Source organism: Cylas formicarius, unplaced genomic scaffold (genome assembly GCF_029955315.1).
Source record: "Cylas formicarius isolate icCylForm1 unplaced genomic scaffold, icCylForm1.1 PGA_scaffold_10__41_contigs__length_53128322, whole genome shotgun sequence".
NCBI classification, from domain to species: Eukaryota; Metazoa; Arthropoda; class Insecta; order Coleoptera; family Brentidae; genus Cylas; species Cylas formicarius.
In genome coordinates, this window is record NW_026844214.1 from 37,566,865 (window position 1) to 37,593,238 (window position 26,374).

The 26,374-nt window shown below is 33.8% G+C and overlaps 1 protein-coding gene across 6 annotated transcripts in view; it reads right to left on the reverse strand.

Annotated features, from left to right (window-relative positions):
* Nucleotides 1–26,374, reverse strand: part of LOC132695835 (ephrin-B2) — a 343,644-nt gene that overhangs the window by 19,755 nt on the left and 297,515 nt on the right. For 3 of the 6 annotated variants that reach the window (XM_060660361.1, XM_060660387.1, XM_060660370.1), the window contains one exon: nucleotides 24,721–24,750. The exons of the other annotated variants lie outside the window; for them this stretch is intronic. The gene's annotated coding sequence lies outside the window, so the exon portion shown is untranslated. The remainder of the gene's footprint in view (nucleotides 1–24,720; nucleotides 24,751–26,374) is intronic. 6 annotated transcript variants of the gene reach the window in all.

Genomic DNA, 26,374 nt, shown 5'->3' on the forward strand with positions numbered 1-26,374 from the left:
CATTTGTTTTAATTTTTTTTTTCAGACTTTTAGAATATAAGACTATGTTTCTTAAAGATGTTCTCGTTTGTGGTACTTTTAAGTATGTTGCTGTTACTGTTGAATCCGAAAAAAGAAAAATAAATATTTTTGTATTTTCGTACGATTGAATTTCTTTCCATTTTTGTTCTTCACATCAAAACACCTATACTCCTATGTAAACAATACAATCACTTCTAGAAAACAATTTCAATTTGCAATACCTTTATACATACAGGGCGTCTCCAAAGTCAACGATAATACTGAAAGGGCTGCTGGAAAAAGTCATAAGCATCAAGAAAAACATAAAATGGCCTTAGTAAAAAATCGATGGTTTTCGCGATATTGCCACTTTAATAAAATTTATTAAAATCGTAAACATGGATCAGATTTTCGAATGCCACATCTAAAAAAAAATATTTCTTTTCATTTTTCACTTCTTTTCAGTTTTACAACCGCGGATATTTTAATGATCAAAGACCAACGTTAAAGTAAAAGTTTCAAAACCTTTAATAAGAAATCTATTTTAAAGTAAAGTACGAGTATGATTATTTGAATTATTCTCTTGAACTTTTACTTTAACGTTGATCTTTGATCAATGAAATATGGGCGCTTTTAAACTGAAATACCTAAGAATGTAAAGAGTTATTTTTTTTTAGATGTGTCACTCGAAAATCTGATACAAGTTTACAATTTTAATGAATTCAATTAAAGTGGTAGACCATTTTGTTTTTCTTGATGCTTATGACTTTTTCCCTCAGCCTTTTCAGTATTATCGTTGACTTTTGGGACACCCTGTACATATGTTTAAGAAAAAAAATATCTTAGAAGAAAATAATATAAATTTCCGTTTATTTTGATTTAAGGAAGTATAATTTTTCATTTCAAAAATAGTTTTGTCTTGAAACAAAATAATGCAGATATAGGTTTGTTTTATCTCGAAAAACACTTCCATTTGCTCTAAAATAGTATATGGTCTTGAAAGAAAACTTTGGAAATTTTCATTATTTCATTTTTGGTCAAGAAAATTATTTTGTCTTGGAAGAAGAATCAAAAGGTTTTCTTTTGAATGAGCAAATATTTTCCTTCTCGAGGAAAAGGTGTCTTAGATTGATACACTTTCATTTTATAATAAAACAATTTCTGTTTTGCAATAAAACAGAGAGTTAAGAGATTTTTTGAGATAAATCAAGAAAAATTCTCTTGGTGAATAGGAAAGCACAAATTGTGTTACTACAAAGCAATTTGCTTTGATCTAAGAAAAAAAATTACCGTGCAAATGTAGTAGCCAAGTTTTTTTTCCAAGTGACGTATAAAACAAAACACTATCAATTTTCTAACATATAAGCCTAGTTCATATTTTTTTAAATGGAACACCCTGTATATTATACATGTGTTTAATAGAATATCTTGGTCCGATTACAATGATGTTACACACTTTATATTTTAGTCCATTCTTTTTTGACAAATAAAAATATGTTTATCTTTGATATATTAGTAAACAACGTTGAATTATTGTCCAAGTCATTATTGTCAAAATGGCTTTTCCCGAATTTAGCGTCCGTGAAAAGAGTGATATGCCTCAAGTATACTTTCTGAATAATAAAAGTACAACTGCAGCTCGTCGTCAGTTTATTAGACTTTGCTCAGAGCGCCGAGCTCCTGCAAAATAGATATTTCCAAGGCTGGCAAAGATACTTGCGGAAAACGGTAACGTATTAAATCCAAAAAATGTATACCGTAATCATGATGTTTTAAGCACATCCAGTTTCCTCTATTACTAGAGTATATGAAGAGACAGGTATTTCTCGGGGATCAATACACTCATTTTTGAAAGATTATTTAAATTTCGTAAAACTCAAAAACTAAGTGCAGAACAATGTCAAAGGAGATGCAGTTTTGTTTGGATTTTTTAAATAGACATAATGAGAATAATTCTTTGAAAAACATTTTATGAACTGATGAAAGTTCGTTCACTACAAGGAAGGGTTGTAATAGACAAAATACGCGTTATTGATCTTTAAATAATTCTAGACAAATATACGAAATAAAAACCCAGTGGTACCATTCAAAGCACCAAATAGAACAATATATAGAAGATTTACAGCTAAATATATCAGCGCTGATTATATGGTAGCAAGACGGTGTCCCTCCTCACATGTTGTGCAAGTTAAAAATTTTCTTAACATGGAATATCCCATGGGATTGATAGGGAACGGCGGAACTATGGATTGGCCAGCCAACAGCCCCGACTTAATTTTAATAATTTTTTCTTTTAGGGACACAAAAAATCACGTCCACAGAACTGCTTGAACTTCGGCAAAGGATTTCAGAGGCAATCAATCATAAGAGAAAATCCGGAAACGTTACTACATGCAAGACATCATACAATTAGGGTGTATGAGAAATGTGTACAGGAAAATAGGGCAGTATTTAGAATAGTTAAAGAATTTTTTACTTTAGTGTGTCTTGTCACACTAAAAACATTACTGATTATTTATTATTGTCGATATTTTGTTTTAAGAAGGTGAATAAGTTAGACAAACCAATACAACCTCCTGTCTTTTATTAATCGTTTGAATAAACCATTAATTTGCCTATTTACCTATTTACATAGAAAAAAAATTATGCTTCGCTAGTATAAAGTTTTACAGAGAACAATTACAAAATAAGTCATTTCTCTTATTTTTTCCTTTCAATGAATGAAAAAATGAGCTAAAAAGAGTATCAACGTTGCTATGATTGTCTCAACAAATCGTTCTAAATTGATGAATTAAATTGAATTGATGAAAATAAAGGAATTTAAGTGACTAATAATATAAAAATTCTAGGTTTATTATTGAAAATAAGTTTTTCAGGTGTTTCAGGTCAGTGAAATGTAAAATAATTTTTTTTACGTGATATTTCTATTCCAAAATGTTGTTTGCCTTTTAAAGCAATTTTATGTAATAGGAAAATTTCTATTACAGAAGAATCTAGCGAACGCAGCGCTTATTCAAAATAATTATATCTACTCTTCTATAGTATCCAGGCCATCTCAGTTTCCGAGGATACGACATAATGCTTCGATGATAGAACGTTCCAGATTCTTCCAATTAAAAAGGCATCCCTTCATGCCTGTAATTCAAAGTTAAATAATACTTATTTTTGCATTAAAGTTTGAATATTTCTTTAGATGGCTAAAGTTGTATCGGTTAATAAAATTATAAACAAAAAAGAACTTTGTTTTCACAGCATAACTTGCAAATTGAAACAAAAAACGACTCTGTCCCTTATAATTCACAATACGTCTCGCGTAAACAAAGCATCGGAAATTACGGAAACTTTATGAAAATTCATCACGTCAAATTGCGCTTCTTGTTCCTCGGTTGGAAGCAACAAATTGACCGAGACGCTAAATTAAATGACCTCGTAACATTCTATTTTTTGCTTTTTCGCAGGGCTCCTCCGATGTGAGAAATTGAGCGTGTCGGAGTGTGGAAAAAATTGGTTCGGGTTACACAATGCCACGAAGCGCGATTCATTTAAACTTTACGCAATATCGGAGGCAACCGGGTTGGAAAAGATGTTCCCTTTGGACAAGCTCGCATGCGGATTTAGAGTCCGATAAAAAACGGGGTATTTTATGAAAGGCCAACTATTTGGATTTCTTTTAAATTTATTAGTACAAATGATTAACAACTCAAGCCAACAATTTGAGAAGAAAATAATGTAAGAAACACATACAAAAACAGCATTTATAGCATAATACAAAAAGGAGCTGGGAAGCAATTGAATTGTTCAAATCCCATCCCCTAAATCTTACCTAACTTACAAACTAAAAAAACAATATCACAGAGTAGAGATTTTTTTTACAAGTGAATTAAAAAGTTTAATTATTAAATTTTGTAATTTTCGGGCGTCAACCATAGTGCAATCCGCAATATCAAGCCCATTTTTTTTTAAATACTAATCGCCAGGTACTGAGCAGTAGTTTCTTTAGATGCCTTTTAAATTTTTGTATGTTGGTATGTTTTTTTATTGTTAGGGGAAGTCCATTGTACAGTCTGTACATGTTGTAGGAGAAGATTCTTCTCAACAATGTGGTAGAGTGTTGTGGTGGGATTATCAGACCTTCAAATCTTAGATTTAAATTGTGAATATCAGTTTAAAACAAGACAGTTAACTGGAGTTGTGGTTGTACTGTTAACAAATGAAGACGTGAATACAAAAGTTTGAGAGACATATATGCTTTCTTTAGATTGTAGTTCACGTGTTGTCGATATCTTAGGTCAGTATCCAGCAAGAGTCCCAGGTCTCCAGCACAGTGAGAAACTGACAGGGAATCTCCTGCGATTGATAGATTCAATGTATCACTGAGAGTGTGCTTGCCCCTACCGAAAAAAAGATCAGTGGATTTTTTCTGAGAATGACACCAGTCGGTGTAGATCGCCTTCAACTATATTTTTTGCCTCTTTCCACTTGTTGAAATAAACAGAATGCGAAATTTGGCTGTCATCCGCGTATTGATGACTCTGACAATGGCATAAACATGTTGTCATATTGCAAGTATATAAGGAGAAAATCAGCGACGCTAAAACTTCCCATTGGGGAATTCCATTCATAATTTGTTTCCGCTGAGACTGACCTTGCGCAGCTTCGACAAACTCAAATCTAAATTCCAAGTAACTCTTCATAAAAGCGGCTGACTCCGTGGAAAATCCTATTCAGAATTGTAAGAAAAAGTTGGCGTCGAACGCTTTCGAATAGTCCAGTAAAATCAGTGCGGTGTTCTTCCCAGCATCAGTTGCTTGAAATATATCGTCTGTTACAGTTGCTAACGCCGTTGTGCAAGTGAATCCCAATCTAAACTTCGACTGAAGTTCTAGTAGAATCTGGTACCTGTATACATGTTCGCGCATTTGTTTCTACATTGCAGGAACGATACTGACAGGTCAGAGATTATTGTGTTCTTCTGCATTACTCTTCTTCGATAGTGGCTTGACTTTTGCTTTTTTGCATTCTGAGGGAAAACTGTTTTCCAATATACCGGAGTTCATACTATTAGTAATATATGGCAGGACTAAAGGGCAGCACATCAAAATCATTTCCAGATTTATCAATAGTAAGGGATTTATAGAGGTGTCTTTCTGTAGTGTGAAAGTGCCTTAACAGTTTTCATGTCAATACAATTGATGCACAACTCAATAACATAATGAGGATCATTGCAGGAGTTGTTAGTCAGTCAGGTCTTATAATTGCGATCACGGTTGCTGATAAAGCTGATGAAGATATGCAACCTATTCGCACCAAAAACGGACCAACAAGCATGTATAACCCAAAAGCCACCGACACCCTGATGCTGATGAAAGATACTGATATCCTTCCGCGAATATGGTGCAACCCGAACTGTAAAACACATCATAGCAGACTGCCCTAGAACAGCTTATGGTAGGACACCTGAAGAGATGTTAGTTTGTATTTGTATTTGTTATCTCAACTGCTGCCGTATATCAAATGAAAACTTTATCCATCCACGTGGAATGATTCAAACCAAGATTAGTTTAAAATTTATGTTTCCAGATAACAAGAAAATCATATGTTTTTGGTTCAAGGCCTGAAAACCTAGCTAGGTATAATAACTGTCTACCGGCCTTCATGCAAATGCGCAAACCGAAATATACCAAGAATTTGGCACGAATTGTCAGACTTTAAAAATCTAATGATTGATTGTTCAATGTCATATGAACTCCGGAAGACATTCTGAAGATATCTTTCATAAATTTCTTATTGAAAACTACGGTGGGAAGGCAAGGATGCATAAGGATAAGAATTGTTGAAATGTTTAAAATATCGAAATGTTCGGTTCAAAATAGCGACTGAAATCAATTTGTTTTATTAGTGCATCGCAATACCAAAACTGTCTTAATGTTACCTTTTCGGATGGTAAAGTGAATGACCACAACCGCTATTCCAAGGGTTTTGCTACAAAACCATCATTACGGAGGTAGCGGGTTTGGCACTTTTATTTTTAGACGAAACAAATTAAAAAATGAACTGACAGAAACTTGACTAACTAACTAACTACTAACTAAATATATCTGTGGTTGGCTTTTCGCTTAATATTGCATGTTTTAGGTTTTGGTTATTGTGTGTAGCCGACTTGTCGGTCTTCCGCTGCGACTAATAGATCTATTGTCAGCACAATTCCAATTTTATACTCCTCCCATCAAGTTCAGCCCTCGCTTAAAGTCCGTTATTTTGTGGGGTGTTATGTCCTTTAGATTCTAAAGTTTCATGGCGTCAGCCCCTGGTGTACTAATCCTCCCCAATGCCAAGCATCCTGTATTTATTAAGCTATTACAGTAATAGTTGAAATTATAATTGGTTCCAGCTGGTTTATAGGCCGAATGAAATCATTATTTAGATTTTTTCTACAGTTTCGAATAATACTAATACATTCTGTGAACCTGAAGGGGCGTTAAGGCCATCATAAAGAACCTAAATTGAGTATATCTGATAAAAGCACTACATTCAATCATATGGAATAACAGCTTGATAAGAAAATATATAATATATATCACATTAATAGAGGCAGTCAGTGTGGTTCATGGATAAAACACAAATCAGAACATACTTTGAGCAAAAATGTCATACTGGAAAATGTGCTCTACTTTAATTTTATTGTTACTTATCACGTAAGAAATGAGTTTTAATGAAAGAGTAAAGCTCGACTCTTCCTCAAAAAAATAAACGCTGAAGGCTTCGAAAGAACTGGGAACGAAATACACATGGAGGATCAATTAGGGTACGAGATGTGCATAATTTATTTTCATCCTTAATGTGTTTACGAAGTATGCTCAAACAGAAATTTTGATTTGCTCAGAGCCGCCCATTTTAAGAAATACCAGTTTAAGAGTTATTTCGAAAAAGATACGTCTCCGGTCACATTCTATGAAAAAAATTCAAATACTCTAAAGATTACAGCGGTCCCCTATGAACAATTGCGTGTGCCGCATAAGTTAATTATCCATATTAAACCGCAGGTGGTGAATTTACTTTTAATTATCAAGTTATTACCTGTTGTGGCTACTAAAACATTTTAAGTATCCGGTGATATAATCCCTGTGTGTTGACAGTCCTGGTGACATTTTAATGATTCCTTTTTATGTAACCTATAAATTAGTTAAATGCTCCATAATAAGTGCGGCAACAAGTAATAGAATGCCAACGGAGAATTTTCAATTGTGGTTACCGCGTTGCCAATGCGTAATGTGGCAAAAAAAAATAGAAAAGCGGTGTCACTCTGAGAAGATTCGAGAAAAACACCGTCTTCTAAAATTAGTGACAAAATACTTAAATTTTTCTATTCCCGTCTATCAAATACCCAATTACACACTGATCTAGCGTGCGGGAAGCGTCACTTTACCACGCTTTCAATTTTAACATTTGTCAATTTTGAAGGTCATGTTAGTGAATGTATTCCTGTGGTTTTGCGAAAATGTATCAAAAACTAACGGTCGTAGAAACACTTTCGGTAAACTTTTTAACTCAATCATTTATTAAAAACTCGCCCTGCTGGTGAGTCAAATGCTAACAGTCAAATGTCAACTCACTTGTGTAAAATACCTAATTATACACGAATCTAGCATGCGGAAAGCGTCACTTTACCACGTGAGTTTCTTGTTCGAACCCCTTCGTACAAAAAAAATTATCACCTTGCAGAAGTTTAATAAAATGATGAATCTGTCTATATACTTCAAGATTTCATTCGTTAGAATTTAGTTTCATAAAAGATTCCAATTTTTAAATTGCTTAGGTTATATTGATATTAGAAAGATGCTCGGAAAGACATTTTTATATGATCAAAACGAACTGCTTACATTTCATCACTACAGGTTCATAAACTGTATGTTAGAAATTGGTTTAAGTTTAATTATATTAATTTTTTTATTCCCTAAAACCAATTTTTGCCAATCTGGTACATGTATGGAAAGCTCATGTTACGTGCAGTTTCTTTTTAACACAATGTTTATTGGCTGGTTTTATTATCATTTTCGTTTTGCTGTTTAATTTGCAATACCTACACAAATTGGCATAGTGGTAATAATATCTCTGAGAAGACGAAACATTCATGTTCAATCACTAGACTTGAGATGAAATAATGAGCATTCTGTTTAAGAGAAGGCACACCTAGGCCTACCGTGGCCAAAGTGTTGTTGGACAAATCACCCGGTTTCCTTAACTTGCAGAATAATATGTACTTATTATTTAAATTTTCTGATGAACCATTCCATTTTTTAACACATTTTCCACTTAAATTTTTCCGCTCGGACCGATATTTAGGTTTCAAACTTAGTGGTTTTCTTTATAATATAGTATTTTTACTACTTCATATATTTAAATATTTACACTTTCAACAGTTCTATAATTTGATGAAAATAACAGCTGGTAATGTGAACTGCCAAATTTCTCGTAATTTGGTAGAAGACACGTTGCAATATTTATAATAATATCGCGAACTTTTAAAACATTTTTGTCTTACAAAAAAGCAGCTGGGTTCCTATTATAAACTATTATTTTATTTTAGCAGATATACGGCAGGAACTTCTGGTTGGATTACAATTTTATTACTGGTAGCTTGTAAATTAGCGTGCGCGACCATTCGGGACTATATCAATCCACCGCTTTCAAATTCATTACAAAGGTGACCCTCATGGTATCAAGCCCGGTAAGCATAATTAAATAAAGTTCCCAAAAGTAGAAGAAATGAGCATTAATTAGCGGTCTTTTAACAGACCAGCTTTTTCAAAATTACTGTTAGTATATATAGTTGGAAAATCAAGTACAAACTTCCTTGAACTTTCAAATATTGGGCATAATCTATAATTGACCTATAGCACTGGTAAGTAAAATTCATTCAAAATTTACAAATTGAAACCCAAGGAACTTTTTCGCAAACAACTGGAAATTGGCGGTGATTTTGCAAAGTAAATATGGTAAAAAGTCGAAAAACTTATATCCGAAGCTGAGAGAATGAACGCTATTGAGCAGTACATGCGTGTACTTTATAGCCGCGTATTTTTGTAACTTAACACATAATTATCTTTGACAAAACAGTACTGGAACGATATACGGTCGATAAATTTTGCGAGCGACAATAAAAACTCGCCACGTAGACGAAAAGCTTCGCCGATACTTCTTTACGGGCGTACATAAAACGTTAATACGATGATACTTATTGACCGAGTGAGGAGGCCGTTAAAAAGCTGTCGTAATGGACAATAATTATTCGTTGCGTAGGCGTCTCCCTTCCCTTCAAGTTATTTTTTAAACGGTTTATGTAACCACATTCTTCGAGGAAGAAGGGGTTCGAAAAGATTAAATAGGAGTTTGAGACAACTTTAACTTCAACTTATACAGTGTGATTTACGATCGATGATATATTAGACGAAATAATAGAAACCGAGACATACAAAAGATGAGTATTTTACATGAGACGCAGTGTATATTAATAAGTACGTTTTCTAGTCCGATAATGCTTGCTGACCGCTGAAAAAGATATTTGTTTACACTTTTTTTATTGTATACTTTAAGAGCCAGTATACTAAAAGATAGTTCATAAGTTTTAAAATTTAACTTTTTAAACTTGCAATATTAACCTAAATCTATTTGAACTTGAACGTCATTAAGAGTGTTCTATTTAACTAACGTTACATACTGATTCTAAAAATCACATATCTGTAAAAATTATGTGTCATTTGACAAATAAACTGATAAATTGACTAAAATTTAAAAAACATAAAAAAAATGATAGTTTTTCGCGGCCAGCGTTTGAACTGTAAGTGTTTGTGTTCGGACTTAATGGCCGTCGTTGAGTGGAATTTCTTCCTGACGTTTCGCTAGCACGAGCGGCTAGCTTCTTCTGAGGTGCTTCCATCTCCGATGTTGGATGCAGACTGACGTGCCGTAAGTTGTATTTATGCCTGGGGAGTCGTGGAGGGGAGGGGGCGGGGCATTTTAACGCATGGGAGGTTGTGATTACCGGCGCTGTCGTTGTGTTCCTTAAGATGGAGTTCCAAATTTGTTTGAGCTGCAGTGTCTCTTCTTTTCTATTGAAATTATATGTATGTTTATGGATTTCTATTGCTTCTCGTACGAGGCGGGCATGTTAGCCCGAAGTGGGCACAAGAAGCCTGGCTTCCCCAAAAAGAATGTTGTGATCCCCTTCGCACACAGTGTACCGCAAGCCGACTCACACAGACAGGTACCTATATGCCTTATCCAACCATCACCCAAGCCAAAAAAGAGGAATCAGTACAACCTTAACAGAACGTGCCCGGAGGATCTGTGATCCACAATACCTAGAAGCAGAACTAGATCACGTCAAAGAAGCCTTCCAATCAAATGGATACAGGATATCTGATATCGATAAGGCTATGAGGCCCAGAACTGCCTCACGACAAGACCTGGGTGAACAACTAACGGTTGCGAGTGCTTATCTACCTTTTATTCCTCGCGTGACAGACAGGATCGGAAAAATATTGAAAAAGCATAATATTAACACAATATTTAAACCAACAAGGAAAATACAACAAACGCTAAGATCAGCCAAGGACAAGAGAGATCCACTGTCAGCCGCCACTTCGGGCTATCATACCGCCTCGTACGAGAAGCAATAGAAATCCATAAACCTACAAATAATTTCAATAGAAAAGAAGAGACACTGCAGCTCAAACAAATTTGGAACCCCATCTTAAGGAACACAAGCACAGCGCCGGTAGCCACAACCACTCATGCGTTAAAATGTCTGCATCCAACATCGGAGATGGAAGCACCTCAGAAGAAGCTAGCCGCTCGTGCTAGCGAAACATCAGGAAGAAATTCCACTCAATGACGGCCATTAAGCCCGAACAAAAACACTTACAGTTAAAAAAAAATATTTTTCATTTATGCATCTGTATTTTTAAAAAACTATAGCTAAAAAAATTTAATGGTTTTGCATATTACATAATGTCCGAAACTGCAACTCTTTTTTTGTGTACAATATTAATATTCTCTTTCTTCTGCCTACTCTAAGATAGCCAAATATGCACCGATCGGGAGCGCGCAATGTGTCACTTTAAAATGTCAGCTTCGCTAACAATAGTCGTGAGTCACTTCAGATGTTTCCGGTACTTTAGTCACGGGTTTGGTATCGATCGGATTAGGTATTGAGCTAAACTTGACGGCTTGTACTTCTAACTATTTATCACGAGATCGCAAATTTTAATCGACACTTGTACAAAAAAAAATAACAATTTAGAGATGGAGTCCCACTTAAGAATGACGCTACTTTTTGTATGAAGCGATGTCGCCGAGTTCATTCTGCAAATAATCAAATTTGGAAGGATCGTATGTTTCGACCAAATTGCCATCCACAATGTAAACTTTTGCTTAGTTGGGAAGGCTTCGTATTTTTTTTTTAAATTCCCTTCACGCAAGTTTCAGTAAGCACTGTGCACGAAGTTTCTTGAGCTATATCTAACTGAACATAACGTAGATACAATTACATCAAAAGACCAACCTAAATGCGCAGTTGTTTTCGCAGTTCGGAGTTTTTACAGTGAACAAAATAAAAAAGGCAACGCAATGTTTAATGAATTTTAAGAATAAATGCGTTACTTTGAAAAGGACGTCGAGTATTCCAACCATGTTCCCCTGTTTCAACTTAACGTGATACTGTGTACTTCAGCAACGCAAGCATAAAATCGAACCGAAAATTCTAAAGAAAGTTTCCCCCCTTCTTCTTGATAAAAGTAGGCCGCACGGAAACGCTTGTTCCGTCGTGAAAGACACTTTTCCGACATCCTTTGACGTCGTGCGTACGGGGGATGAGTACATTTCCTATACTCATTAGGAAATGTTTTGAAAATTTCCCTCTTAAAGCGATGGGAAAAAACGGAAAAACGGCGAAACTAGTCTGACGTCAACGGAAAATATCCTTTGACATATTTACGCACGTTATTGACACCTACGATATCTCGGAGCAACTTCCAAACTCGCAAAGTGTTGCAGCAAAATTTTCTGATTTCTAAATGTCCAAAAATTATAGCCAACTTTTTTTTACTTTTGTTTGACCAAATTTAATAAAAAAATGCAGAAAAATTTCACAAAATTCCATAACCATTGTGTATGCATTTAACAAAATCCAGTTTTAATTAATTTTACTTTCGAGTTTTTCAAGTCTTTTAAACTGGCAGACATTTTGATATTCGAGTTTTTAAATAACAATTGGTAAACAATTAAAATACTGTGAGCGAGTCGAATGAGCCGAGTCCGGCTTGTCCAGGCCCTGTCTGCGACTACGACCTTCGAACTAGACGGCTCGAATGTTCGACCCCTATCGTTCTATAAAAACGAAACGCTGCGGGGTCAGTTAGAAAAGTGAAGCTGACCTAACAAAAGTTATTTATAGTGTGTAAATAATTTTGGTTAGTTGGCACAAAATAAATTTTAAGTTCCGGTAAATTTTACGAGGAAGTTACTTGTTCAATTTCACAGCAAAAACAAAAAAATAAAATAAAAAAAAGAAATTAAAAACTTAAGTTTATTGTAGTAGATTTTCTTGTTTTCGAGTTATTATCACTACTCAAAACAACGTTAAACTGTCCATTTAATAAGTCACAAATAGTATATTATGCAAAAAGTGCCGTAAAATGCATTTGACTCACTGAGTGTATTTGACACGAGCGGAGCGAGTGTTTAATAAACGAGTGACTTAAAAAGTTTACCGAACGTGTTGCGTACTATACTCTTTCTACGACCGTTCGTTTTTTGGTACATTTTCGCGAACAACACGAATTGATAAACGTCAAAATTCAAGGTGTGGGAATTATCTGCGAAATGTCCGAAGTGGCTCCGATCCGTGGGAAACGAAACTGACATAGTAAACTGACGCTTCCCGCACGCTAGATCAGTGTGTAATTAGGTATTTTAGAGACAGTAGTAGAAAAATTAACTCTTGACTCTTTAGTGATTAATAATAACACAAGTCTACAGTGATTTGATGTTTGAAAGCTTATTTAAATATTTTTGAGGGCCCTTTTTCCAAAAAACGGTATATTTTTGCTCTATCACGTCATTTTTTTATAGCGCTCTATACCTTAAAAATGTTATTTTATTGGTATGCATATCTATGACGTGCATATGCTTGTTCCACGTTAGACATGATTTTTAAATGAATTGATTTTTATGATTTTAAATGTGATTTGGCAACATACAATATAAGCTTTCTCTGCGAACCAACAGAGTTGGCGCAGAAGCGTCAATACAGCGTTGTAACCTGCTTATACGCAGTTTGGTTGTATTTGTCGTCATGTTACTATATTTAAATTTGGAAAGAGGACATTATGCAAGGACAAGGATTTTCAGAACACAATGATCAATGTCGAGAAAAACGCCTGGGTTTCATTTAAAGAAGTAATTGATAAGTTTGTTGTGAATTCTAATGACGAAAACTACGAAAATATTGTTCAAAATATGCTACAACACTTTCATCGTCTAGGTTGTAATATGAGTTTGAAAGTAAAGTGCATTTCCTGTTTTCAGCAGTTGGCGAAGAACAGGGAGAGAGATTTCATCCGGACATTAAGGAAATGGAATATGCCCTTAAAAACACACTGCCGAATGTCCGGACAACGCAGCTTTCAGGCAAAAATACGAAGATTTTACTCAAAAAAGTCTGAGTAAAGTTTTTTTCACTTTTTTTTTACTAAGATTCCACTTTTTTACTGAATAACAAAATAAATTATTTTTGAAATGTTTTTTTTCCTTTAACATTTGCACAAATGATACAAATAAATGCATAGAATTTTTGAAATCAGCCTACCAAAATAAAATCAGTTTTCAAAATAAAAACCTCTGTCAAAATGTCTAATTTTGTAGACTTGTGCAATTGCTAATTTCTCTTAAGTTAATTAATAATCTGACGTAAATACTATATGGTATGCCTAAACGTGTATTTTCACAAGAGAAAGTAACCAATATGTAAGCCATATAAATATTAAGTCTTGTCCGGTATTTGTTATAAATTCATTGATTTGCAGCATGTTAATAAAGAGGTTGTTAACTGACTCCTTATTCTCATCCATCCATAAATATACCGACTTTTCCCCTTGTATTTTTATTTATTTCCCACAATGCGCACTGTTAGCTTTCTTTGAAAATGAAGTGGGCAAACAATTCTGCAAATATATTGAAAAGGAAAAGTATGTATATTGAACGAAAATTCGACATACGATTCGAGCAAATATTCCTATAGAACCGGAAAACGTACTTATGATTTGAATAAAATGTTACTCGTACTGTAAGAATCCACAGTATTCTCAACGCCTGCTCATGCGGGTCAACCTTAAACTTTGATCTTCTTTTATCCAATTGTCGACATTCACTTACTTGAGAAACTAAAATGTATTATTTATTGCTATTTCTATTAACTCAAATGCAGCTTTCAGCGTTGGAAATACGGCCGCAACGCAGCGAATTTTTCCTTTTATTAACCTTCTCCCAATACGCGTATCCTGAATTATAAATGTAACCTTGTATGAACTTTGCCAATACGCAGTTTTAATTAATATTTCTTTTGTTCCTTTTGAATGTACTTCGCATGCACAAAGGATTTTATAGAGTGCACTTTACTCTGATGCCGGATCCCAGGACGTTGCGTAAAATATAGGAAAAAAATGTTACGTCGGAACATTTTTTTAAAGAAAAAACCTGGAAAGGCGCCCTTTGGTTTATCGATCCTTTTCCGTGAATAAGGACACTGTGTTTCTGTGCCGTTCATTGCCTTTTCGAACATAATACGGATACTTTTTATGTAGGCTATGCAGTAAAATTGTACTTCTATTTGATAGTTTTTACTGTAAGGACCGAAGCGGAGTTTTCTCTGAATTAGGCCACGCAAGTGAAGGTTTCTTGGTTTAAACCTCCACTTTTTATTTTTTAAAGCAGATTCAATTGGCAAAAAAATGTTAGTGCCACAAAAAGACTACCGAACAACTGTGACATGATAAGAAACTTTACACAAATAATGTCCAAACCATGGAAATTCAACAAAACAAACAAAACAACCTACAAATAAAGAAGTACTTTTATTTATTTATTTATTTATTAAAACCCACAACGAAAATAACAGAAACCAGTAGAGATTTTTTTACCAATTTCAATGGAACATAAACTGAAATCCGAAAAAGTTGAATCTCCCTTCTATTAGCCTCTATTTTACCTCCTACAGTTAAAAGGGTTGAATTAAAAACTTAAAATATTTTATTTTCCAAAAAAAAATGCAGGTTACGTATACGTCCTTTTATTGAGGCGACCAGCAATTTTGTTTGGTAAACTTTATTATAATACCGTGAATGTGTTCCATTTTGTGTAATTCCGGGAGAGTTGGCCATACGCTAGAGATGGCCATTGCCAGCGAAATATTTATCTGTGCCTTTCCGAGACTTTTTTAGATTAGAAATTAGATTTTTCTAATTTCACTTTTGAAATCAGATGTGCATTTTTATTATTGTGTTGGTTGAATTTGGTTATTGCGCTGTTGTGACTTTGACATAACTTACTGGAATGGTAAATAGGATACGGATACCGGATAATCGGGAGAGTGGGCTATATCTAGAATTAAACATGGCCATCTTTCCCGATTATTCGGTAATCTCTATTTTTTGATGCCGTGTTACCTAATTTAGATATTCTTATTTGCAGATGCCAAATAAATATACAAGAAAATCCCTACAGGCACGTAGTAACTGGATAAAAGAAAATTTGACCAATGCAATCAGAAATGTGGTGCCAGGTACTGTGTCTGTTCGACGAGCTTCCAATGGATTTAACATACCATAGAAAACTTTGGGGCGTTAGGTTAAATACGGAAACTCCGAAAAAGGAAACATGGGTCCTAGCTGGATATTTGGAAGAGAGATTATCTCTTCAAGAAAATTAAAATAATCTAGTTAGTGAAATTCCTTTCGACTTACGAACACCGATTTCTGGATGTCGACTCAAAAACAAACAAATTATTGGGCAAAATGGCAATACGTTTGAGATCATCCTTTGTTAATAATCATCCATGGTTAGTATATTATATAATGGGTGTTTTTTTTCGATGTATAGAACTTTAAGTTCAAGATGGCGACCGACTTAATAGCTGTCAAGTAATTTATTCTCAGTTTGGTTTGGCAATTCATCATGAATTCATCAAGTAAGGCGTAGATCCGTCGAATGGGTCCAAAACGAGATCGCCGTAGTTCCCGATTTTCATAAGCGAATTTTGTTTAGCGACGAAGCGCACTTCTGGTTGAATGGCTACGTCGACAAACAAAACTGCCGCATTGGAGCGAAGCGAATCCTCAAGTGTATGTCGAAACACCGTTACATCCAGAAAAACTGACTGTTTGGTGCACTTTATGGGCTGGTGGAATCATTGGTCCGTACTTCTTCAAAAACGATGATGGCCAGAACGTTACAGTCAATGGTGATCGGTATAGAGCTATGATTACTAACTCTTTCATTCCTGAATTGAATAATCATGATGCCCAGGAGATGTAGTTTCAACAAGACGGCGCAACACGTCACACAGCTCGTGCCACAATCGATTTATTGAAAGACACGTTTGGTGACCGCCTAATTTCACGTTTTGGACCTGTGAATTGGCCTCCAAGATCTTGTGATTTAACATCGCTAGACTACTTTCTGTGGGGCTATGTAAAGTCATTGGTCTATCCGGATAAGCCACAAACGCTTGACCATTTGGAAGACAACATTCGCCGTGTTATTGCCGATATACGTCCACAAATGTTGGAAAAAGTCATCGAAAATTGGACTTCCAGATTGGACTACATCCGCGCCAGCCGTGGCGGTCATATGCCAGAAATCATATTTAAAATGTAATGCCACAAGATTATTTTTCAGATAAATAAAATTCATGTTATTCGAATAATCCATCGTTGTTTTATTGCAACTTAAAGTCTTCGAACATGGATGAATCTGGCCTGCAGCTAAATAGCAGACCGGGTGAAGTACTCGCCAAAAAAGCATGTGTCTTACATTACAGTCCTCAGCTCAGAAGAAGGGAGAGTAACAGCAAAGTCATAGTTTACCAGCACAACCTAACAAAAAAGATGATACTCCCTCCAAAATATTGTCTGATCTGTCACTAGTCCCAGAAAAAATAATTGTTACTAGAAAGAGTACCAAGCAAATAGCAGCTATTTTGACATCACCGGAATATTTGACAGTACGCAAAAGAGAGAAAAACAACAAAAGTGTGAAAACAAATCCGTTCCGAAAATTGAAAATAAGAAAACATCGAAGAAGAAAAAAGCATAAGTCTGGAATGCGAGGAAAGCGGAAGTGAAGATTTTGAAGAACAACAACACACAACATTCGATCATTTTTGCCAAAAATGTGGTAGAAAAGACAGCAAGTCAAAAAACCCATGAATTATTAATTATTTCATTAGTTTTTTGTCTCGTCATTCTATGGCCATCACTTCCGGATAACACGGTAAAGATGGCCATAGCACACATTTTATAGATAAATTAAAAATAAAAAAAATTACAAAAAGATAAGGAAATCGAAATACATTGTAACTTGGATACTCACGAATGCGCATTCATATGTTGAGGAAAAAACGTGCAGCGATTTCATGGGAATTATTCTTTCGGGAAATTAAGTTACAAACTAGGTCACTCGAGCAAAACGTCTAGTTTTCATTGCTCCGAGCCATTAAAGCTGAAATTTACTGCTTGATGCATAAAATACTGGGGTGATTGGGAAAATAAAAAGAGTAAAGGGGATAACAATTACTGGTATTGTGTGCGTAACACACGGCTTTATCTTTTTTTTTTCGGACACCAATATTTTAATTTTAAATAACTAATTTTAATACCTTTTGCAAAAGAACATTATAAGTTATCCTACCCAAAGTATCTATGAAAGGAAAAATCGGTATAGGACATCGATTTTTATTTTTTCAATTGGTCTAAAAAAAGGAAATCGCGTATAAAATCAGTTGAACGCATCGTGATATAAATGTTTCAATAATATGGAAAAACATAAAATAAAAGTTAATAAAATTAAAATTGATAATAAGTAAATTATTGTTCACAATAATATAATATATATTTTGTAGATACAGATAATTGAATGTTACATGAATTACGATTCAATTAAATCGAATATACAAATTAAGTACAAAAAGTAAATAAAATTTTAGACATTACTATCCGATAATAGTTAAGAAAAAAAAAACAAGGAAAAAGCACAAACGAGATGAAGTAGAAAGTAATTAAAAATCCAGTTTTTTTATTTTTTTGAAATAATTTTACTTATGGTGTATATGCTGCTTAGCAAGTGCTGCTAATATAATCATATCGATAACTGTAATTTGGTCATACACTTAACAAAAAAATTAAATCCCAAGATTGTAAATGGTCCAGCGTTTTATTTTTTGGAAACTGGCACCAACAAGCGATAAACGATTCGATCAAAGCACATACGGTACGATTCCCGCCCATTTTAAATACATGCGCGCGCTTTTTCATAACACCCTGTAAATCGCACAGTAAATATGACGGGGGCGTGGCGCATTATAACAGCGAGTATTGGAAGTTTTTGCCGTCTCGTTTATGAGTATATATATGCCCCCGAGGCATTTTGATTGCCGTTTGTGATTTTTCCCAGTACTCATTGCAAGGTCTGTTTTCATACATATCTTTTCTTTAGAATGTGAGCGATAAGAATGTGCAGTCGGAGTAATACATTGTGAACGGTATTTCCTTAACAACTCCGAGCTCGTGTTTTCTGCCTTACCGCGGGGTTGCCACTGTGTGAGAGATGGCCGAGCGGCATGCCACTCTAAAATAAAGATGTATTTACCGAACCAACTAATTTTTTCAGCCAAGGGCGACCGCTCTTGCCAAAATGCTTTTTATATGCAGGGTTATTCGCACTATACGGTATATAAGGTCCAAATTATAGAAGTCGAATGTTTTAAAATTATATTCAAAATAAGTTTGTGTTTCAATAAGGTTTGAGTTGAGTTTTTTCAAATTTAATCTAATTTTCTAAATACATAGTAGTTGAATAACGTCAGCGAAAGTTACAGTAGAATGTAACAATATCCCAATTGTAAAAAAATTCCCATCTTATGTGGTGGTGGACGAAAAAAATGTATCCTAATCTAATAACAAATTAAGTTTTAACTTTCAAGGGAATGTACTTTTTAATTGCCGATCGAATGGTGTTAATGTCGGTATGCTAATTAAATTTAAAGTTTTTTGCATCTAGTAGCCTATACTATTTATAAATGTGAGATAATTTCTTCAGCTGTCAGCATTATCTGATTGTGTTATAACATTATATAATATAATTAAGATTTACCCAAAAAAAATGTCATCAAATTCTGCAGGTGTTCCATCCGTTTCATGTTATATTTATTGTTATTATGCATGTTACCTATCTAGTTATTGTACCCGTTGGGTTTAAACATTCCAAGCAGTAACTCTTAATATTTGAATTGTCAAGTCGTGAGAAACTGTTAGAGAAAGATCAATGTAGTCATAAAGTAACAGACAGCAAAACCAGACGAAATTGACCACCTGAATGACTTATCTGTCGTTTCTAAATAGCATAGGCAACCAGATGCAATAAAACGCTTTAAAGCATTCGATAAATAATTAAAAAGTACATTCTCTGGTTGGAGCCTCTTAAAGTTGTTACTAGATTAAGATACATTTTTGGGTTACCCTGTATAAGATGGAAAGCCTTTCATAATTGAGATATAAAGTACGGTCTATGATTACACTTTACACTTACATACCAGAAATACTTCATAAGTATTTGAGAAATTAAAATTGTCAAAATTCATGATGTGTACACTTATTTTGGTCGTAGAATCCAAAAACGCATATATACATTGCACAAAAAAAGTTGACATTTTTAACACTTTTGACACAACCTGTATCGTATGACGGCAATTTTTCAAAGAAACCATAACAAGACTTTACATATCCCAAAAGTAAAACTTTTTAAAAACCTTGCATTTTGACCACAATATTCTGTGTCGCATAACTTGGATAACTCCTCTGTATTGAAAATATTTTGGCTACAGATTCTTAAAATCAAAATAATACGATTTTATTGAAATATTTCTACAAAATGGGTTTTTTGAAATTTTCGTTTTATTAAAATTGCTCTTTTATTTAGATTGGCAAATGGTTCTTTTGGCAACTGCTATTCGTTTTTAAATGTTGAAAAGTATCTATTCATTGAAAAAAATTGTAATAAATAACGTTATTCTTTTTTGTTAATACGAATTAAAGTTTCATTATAGAAAACAAAATAATTATGAATCTTGTTTAATATGATTAAACATTTTGACAAATAATGATTTTGATAGTTTTGGTTGGTTTGTAGTAGGTAACCAAAATTCCAACTTTCAATTCCAGGATAGAGAACGACAGTGACGCAAGACTGAAAATTGAATTTAATAAACTTTACTTCTCTTGGTTTGGTCAAGTAAAATTTCATTCTACCAATTCGGAAACATTTTGATGGTTAACCCAGGAAATGCACGACGCAAGATTAGATTGTAACACAACGACGTTATTGACTTTTTCAGCATTCAAATAATTACTTCCGGTAGTATTTCAAAAAAGTCAGGACACTGAATCACCCAGGATGCTTCTCGGAACTTTCTCCTCAGGTATGTACAAATATAAAGTTATCGACTACATTCACCAAATACTTGCTTTCTGCAAAATAAATTGAAAGGGAATTAGTAACACTTTCAAAGAGATGCCGCGCAAGACTTAATACACAGACAACAAAGAGTTAGATTGGAGGTGAGATATTTTACTTATTCGCTATCCCTACCTACAGGTTATTTTTCAAAATTATTATTAATCATATTTAAACTGCGATTTTTCAGATTATAACTGCTATTTTAATCATACATACCCTCCGAACTCTTGACTAAATTATCTGTGCATAATTAGGTATGTTACAGTAAGGAATGGAAAAAGTAATTTAGAAGACTGCAATGAAGGTGGACCCTTCGTGCGTTTTGCAAAACTGTTCCCATCAATTCATCTAACATCAGTTTTCAGAAACTTGAAGTGTAAGCTGCAAGTGGTGACTTATCGAAAAATATAACTTTCTCTATAATTAACAGCGTTTTATCTACTCCGCATGCAAGTTGTTTATATTGGCTGCAGGTATTTTCTGAATGACTTGACGCGTCGTATTGGATATAAATGTAGTTATTAGTAGTTAGTAACGTGCAATGGCGGTAACGAAAAACAGAAGCAGCTGAAAAGTATTCTTGCAAGGAACGTCGGATAGAGAAAGCTGGGCGCAATTTCCAATTTAAAAATAGAATTTATAATCATTAATAAATTAACTGCTCGTGTAAATTAAAGGGAAAACCGAACCTTCATGGACAATAAACATATTCATATTAACCGTAGCCATTTAATACAAGCAGCAGTCGCCGTTTATATCAAAGGTTTGGAAAATAAACTGGAAAGAATTTAAATAAAGACTAACCCGACCGGGTCCGACGGCCGTAAATGAGAAAATAAACAAATAAATAAAATATACAGAGAAAACCAGAGCAAGTAGTGTACACAAGTCATTCTCGGAAAACCAGATAATAACGAATTCTACAACAGACGGTAAACATTAACAAGAACGGCGGCACGTTAATACCTCAGATCCTTCGACATTTTTTCGAATTGACAAAGCTAGCGCAATAACAATTTTAGCGGCAGCCGAATTATTTCGACAATTACAGCAAACGGGTGTAATTTATACAGCAAATTGCGCCGATTTTATTGCAAATTAAGGTCCTGTGTGATATTATAATAATAAAGATTTATTGTCGGAGCAGGGGAGTTGCCTCCTCGTCGAGGTATAAAGATGTCGTTCGCGGTAAAGCAATTTAACAATACACCGGCAAGTCAGGGCCGTATCGACTCAACATAGAGATCATATTCAAAACACCCACGAAAATAATTTCCACGTTCCTTGAAACATATACGGGTTCTGCGGCATTAACATTTAAGCAACTAAAGTGTGAAATAAAGCACTAGGGGACAGCAACGGTGGAAAAGTTTTTTTTCATGTAAATATGCCAGCAAAACTTGATACTCTTCTTGAATCGATCAGTACTTAATAAGTACAATTTTAAATATAAAAGAAATGGGTAAAGTTTGTCTGAATTTTTATGAAATTTTCTCAGTTTTGAGTTAAAATCCCTCCAAACCATCAGATTTTTGACGACATATCAAAAAAAGCTTCAATTATTAGTACTATTATTACTATTAGAGTTAGTTTCGGTTTGGATCGCCAACTTCGTGGAAGCTTCTCTTATTTTTAGTCCGCATCTGTCTTTTTGCTGACTGTCTTCGCGCAGAACACAGCTGCTACCTGGCCACCTTCTGCATTGTGTCATTTTAAGACAACTAAATAAGTGGAAAAACGCGATAAAATAGATACTAATTTGATCGATAATTGGCTCTAAAACGGTCCATATAGAAACATTTTCTTTGAAATAGTGTTTTGACATTGCAAAGTGACCAGTTGTGAGAAAAATGACTCACTGGCAACCCTGATTGTGTGATAATTACAAAACGAGTGAAACAAGATGACATTTTGTTTTAAATACGTGACCAAACTGCAAACCAAATACGATCGCGACGCGAATCTGAAAGACCAGAAAAAGAATGACAAATACAAAAATCGTGAGCTAAATGACGACATTTGGGTGAGTAATGTACACGGCCAACTTATTAGCATAGAAATAACGTTTCAATATTTAACACTTCGAATAAGAATTTATAATGAACATTAAAACCATGGCGGTGGGTTAACTCCCTACTCTGCGAGCAGAAAGGCAGCGGAGAAAGGCAAATCTCTTCGAAACGACACGATTCCGGCGCAACGTAGATTTCGAAGACGATTTAGGAGTAACGATAAAAAATCAAAATTCACATATCGTATGTCATGAGAAACATCAGTGGAATAAACAAAAAATTAAACATGATTAAAATTTATAACATAAGATTGATGGTTGAAAAATTAAATAAATAGCACAATGGAGGACACAACAAATACGCAAGATTTCAGTGTTTTCATTGACCATTGACATTCTACAAACCTAAAACCTACAAAAAAACAAATTGGGTTGAAAAATGTTAATATCACCAGTTTAACTTTTGAGTGAGGTTTTATTTTGCTACATATTAGCAATAAATCAAATATCAGCTCCCAGAGTTGCAAAAATGATTTCGAGTTTTAATATTTACCCACACTTTACTATTTTCTATCCTGGAAATAATAATAATAATATCTGCTTTTAATTATAACTTTAAGTTTAGTTAATTATTTTCATTTTATACTTCAATAATTTTAAAACGGAAAGATACCAAATTTGAAATTAGTATACTAGCGATATTTAATATGAGAAATCAGAATTCGGTATTAGTTTGAACCTCATTCCCAGAGAACGCTTCAGGCCCGATGACTCCTTCTGGGTCAAATTACATTAAAATCTCAAAAATCAAGTTTTACTTTCGACAACTAACATTTGCCGGAACATTTTTTGTTGATTTTTAATTTCAACTGTTACTCTATGACGGATTAGTTATGGGATACTCAGTATAATGTGACAACTTATTGACATATTTGAAATTTTAAGACGGTTAATAACTTGTCAATAATATAAGACTTAAATCAAGAAGTAACTTCTTGCATAGCACTTCTGGCATAAATTTTTTTCATTTGTCCCTTAATTGCTCACTTTCTTGACATTTTCACTGACCTAGGTGTATTGATTTTTGTAACCGACATCACAATTTTTAAAAAGCGATAGTAGCAACAGCTGCAATACGTTTTGATGTAACTAAAAGAAAAATTACATCCAATTTTATTATAAAATATGTAAGACCAAAATTTATCAAAATATTGCCTGAATCGATGATTTCAGAACGAGTCATAATAAGCAGCTAGTCTTATTTGATCAATATAAGGACGGCCAGTTGTGCTATATAAGTAGTATAGGGTGACGGGAATCGCCTTGAATATTTTTTCACATGTCTTGAAACTAAAATTCCCACGACAAAAACCACCGTTTACATTTTTCATATTACTTGTTACATCCTCGATGTTTCCAGTAATGTAATAGCGGTTACATTTTTGTAACTGTGGCAAGAATAAAAATTCCACAAACTGAAATTTAACAGCGAGACCAAGGAGAATAAAGAACCGGTTCCAACAAAGAGAACTAGGAGGAACAGCTTTTATTTTATTACCTGGCGATTGTTGTAGTTTTTCGATCGGAAAAAATTATTTATAATTACAATATCGAAAACGTTACGACAAAGTTCGTATCTAACAGAATACTGTTTTTGGCGAATTGTTTATTGGTTTTACGGTATAAATTATTAAACGGCTCTTCAGAGCCCGGTGCTTCGATATGTGGGGAATATTTCAGGTAAAATGATTTTTAAGAACTGGTTCCCAAGTAAAAGAGTAATAATATGGGTAAGATTGGTTAGTTCCGTTCGGCATTTTCTTTTCGAATATTACCAAGTAATAATAATTGATAATGTTTTTTGCTTTAAATAAATGGAAATAACCTATGTGTATCAGTATATTTTAGTTATACATACTTACCATCATTAATCTCAAATTTATAATCCATACCTGGAAAAAAACAAAAAATATATTAATAACAAAAATGATAAAAAACCGCTATCTAAATATAATACCTACGGGTGTTAAAAAACAACGTGACGATATAGAATCAGGTACCTAATTTTATAATTTATTCATTTGTTCTTTAGAACTTAATACACTCACCACAGTATCCTCTCAAGAACAAACTAACTACAATATAATACATAATATTATGCAAAGCTTTGTTATCAACAAAAAAAAGAAGATATCTATAAGACTTGTGATGAAATTTATAATTCAAACGAAAAAAATAAATATTATATAAATATTACATATAATATTTAAAATTTACAAGCGTCCTAAACACGGGACCCGAAAGGGAATAATAAGTAAAACCATGAACGGATATTATGACTGACTGACTGAAAGAACATCTGCCCAAATTGCTTGGATTTCAATATACAGTTTAATATTCTTTATCTTTTTCAAATTCACCAATTAAAAACTTTTTTGTTTCTTAAACTACTTCCTTCATCTACCAAAATATTTACATCAGGTATTAAACATATTTCATCATGTTATTCGTCGATCGGGTGTGAATTACATTACCATTTGCAATTTTTATGTTTATGTTGTCCCGATGTTAGCTACAGGATTCTTGACAACTTGCCAATGATTAAACCTTCTTAATTAATTAATCTTATATTGTTTGAAAAGTGATGCACTACGTAACATACCTACTGAATTAACTTTTCGTCAGCTATACCTTTAAAATCGTTGGTCGGATCTGCTGTAGCACGACAATGAATGCTGTACCAGAGTCATTTTTAAGATAAAAAATTAAATAAAAGTAAAAATTACGGGACATCCGTATTTAAGAGAACGTCGTCAAGAATTGGGTGATTAGAATGTCAAAGCAAGATTTACACACCAATGCTTAAAATTGTTGTTTTGCAAGCAATCAGCCAGAGCTACGTTTTTTGTCTTATTATTATAATAATTTAATCTAGCACCTGGCTATTTTTGAATATTTTTATTTTAAGATTTTCCGGTAGTTCATTAAAATAACAAGCACAATCGTAGAGTAGAATTTTTACCATAGGAACATTAAAATGCTGAACGTAGATAATAATATTGGTGAAAATTTGATCTTTCCAAATATCGTTTTAGATAGCTTAGCAATTCTAATGGACTACCCTGATATTTAGTCAATTTAGCAGGTCCAACATTAACCGTAGAGGACTATATCTATCGCAGTTCAATGTAATTCGCATAAACCTATTTTGTTGTATTTGTAACCTATTTAAATCTTCATTAGTACAATATATAAGATATGTAAAAAAATGTACGATTCACTCATATCTTAGTCCGTTGCGATAAAAGCCGCGATACATATTCGATATGATTATATTGAAACAGTTAGTAAAGCATAACTGTGGACCTAAGTATTTAGTTTCGGACACAAACTCAATTTTATCACCCTGTATATCTTCTGAATACCCCGATTTATAGAATTTTTGACGGCTTACTTTCGTTGGTTTTTGAGCTGTTTAATTTTGGTTTATTTTGACACAGGCATTTATAGAAATGGTGCATCTGATATTCAGTTTAGTAGCTATTTCTAAATGTGTCACCAGCAAATAAGTTGACA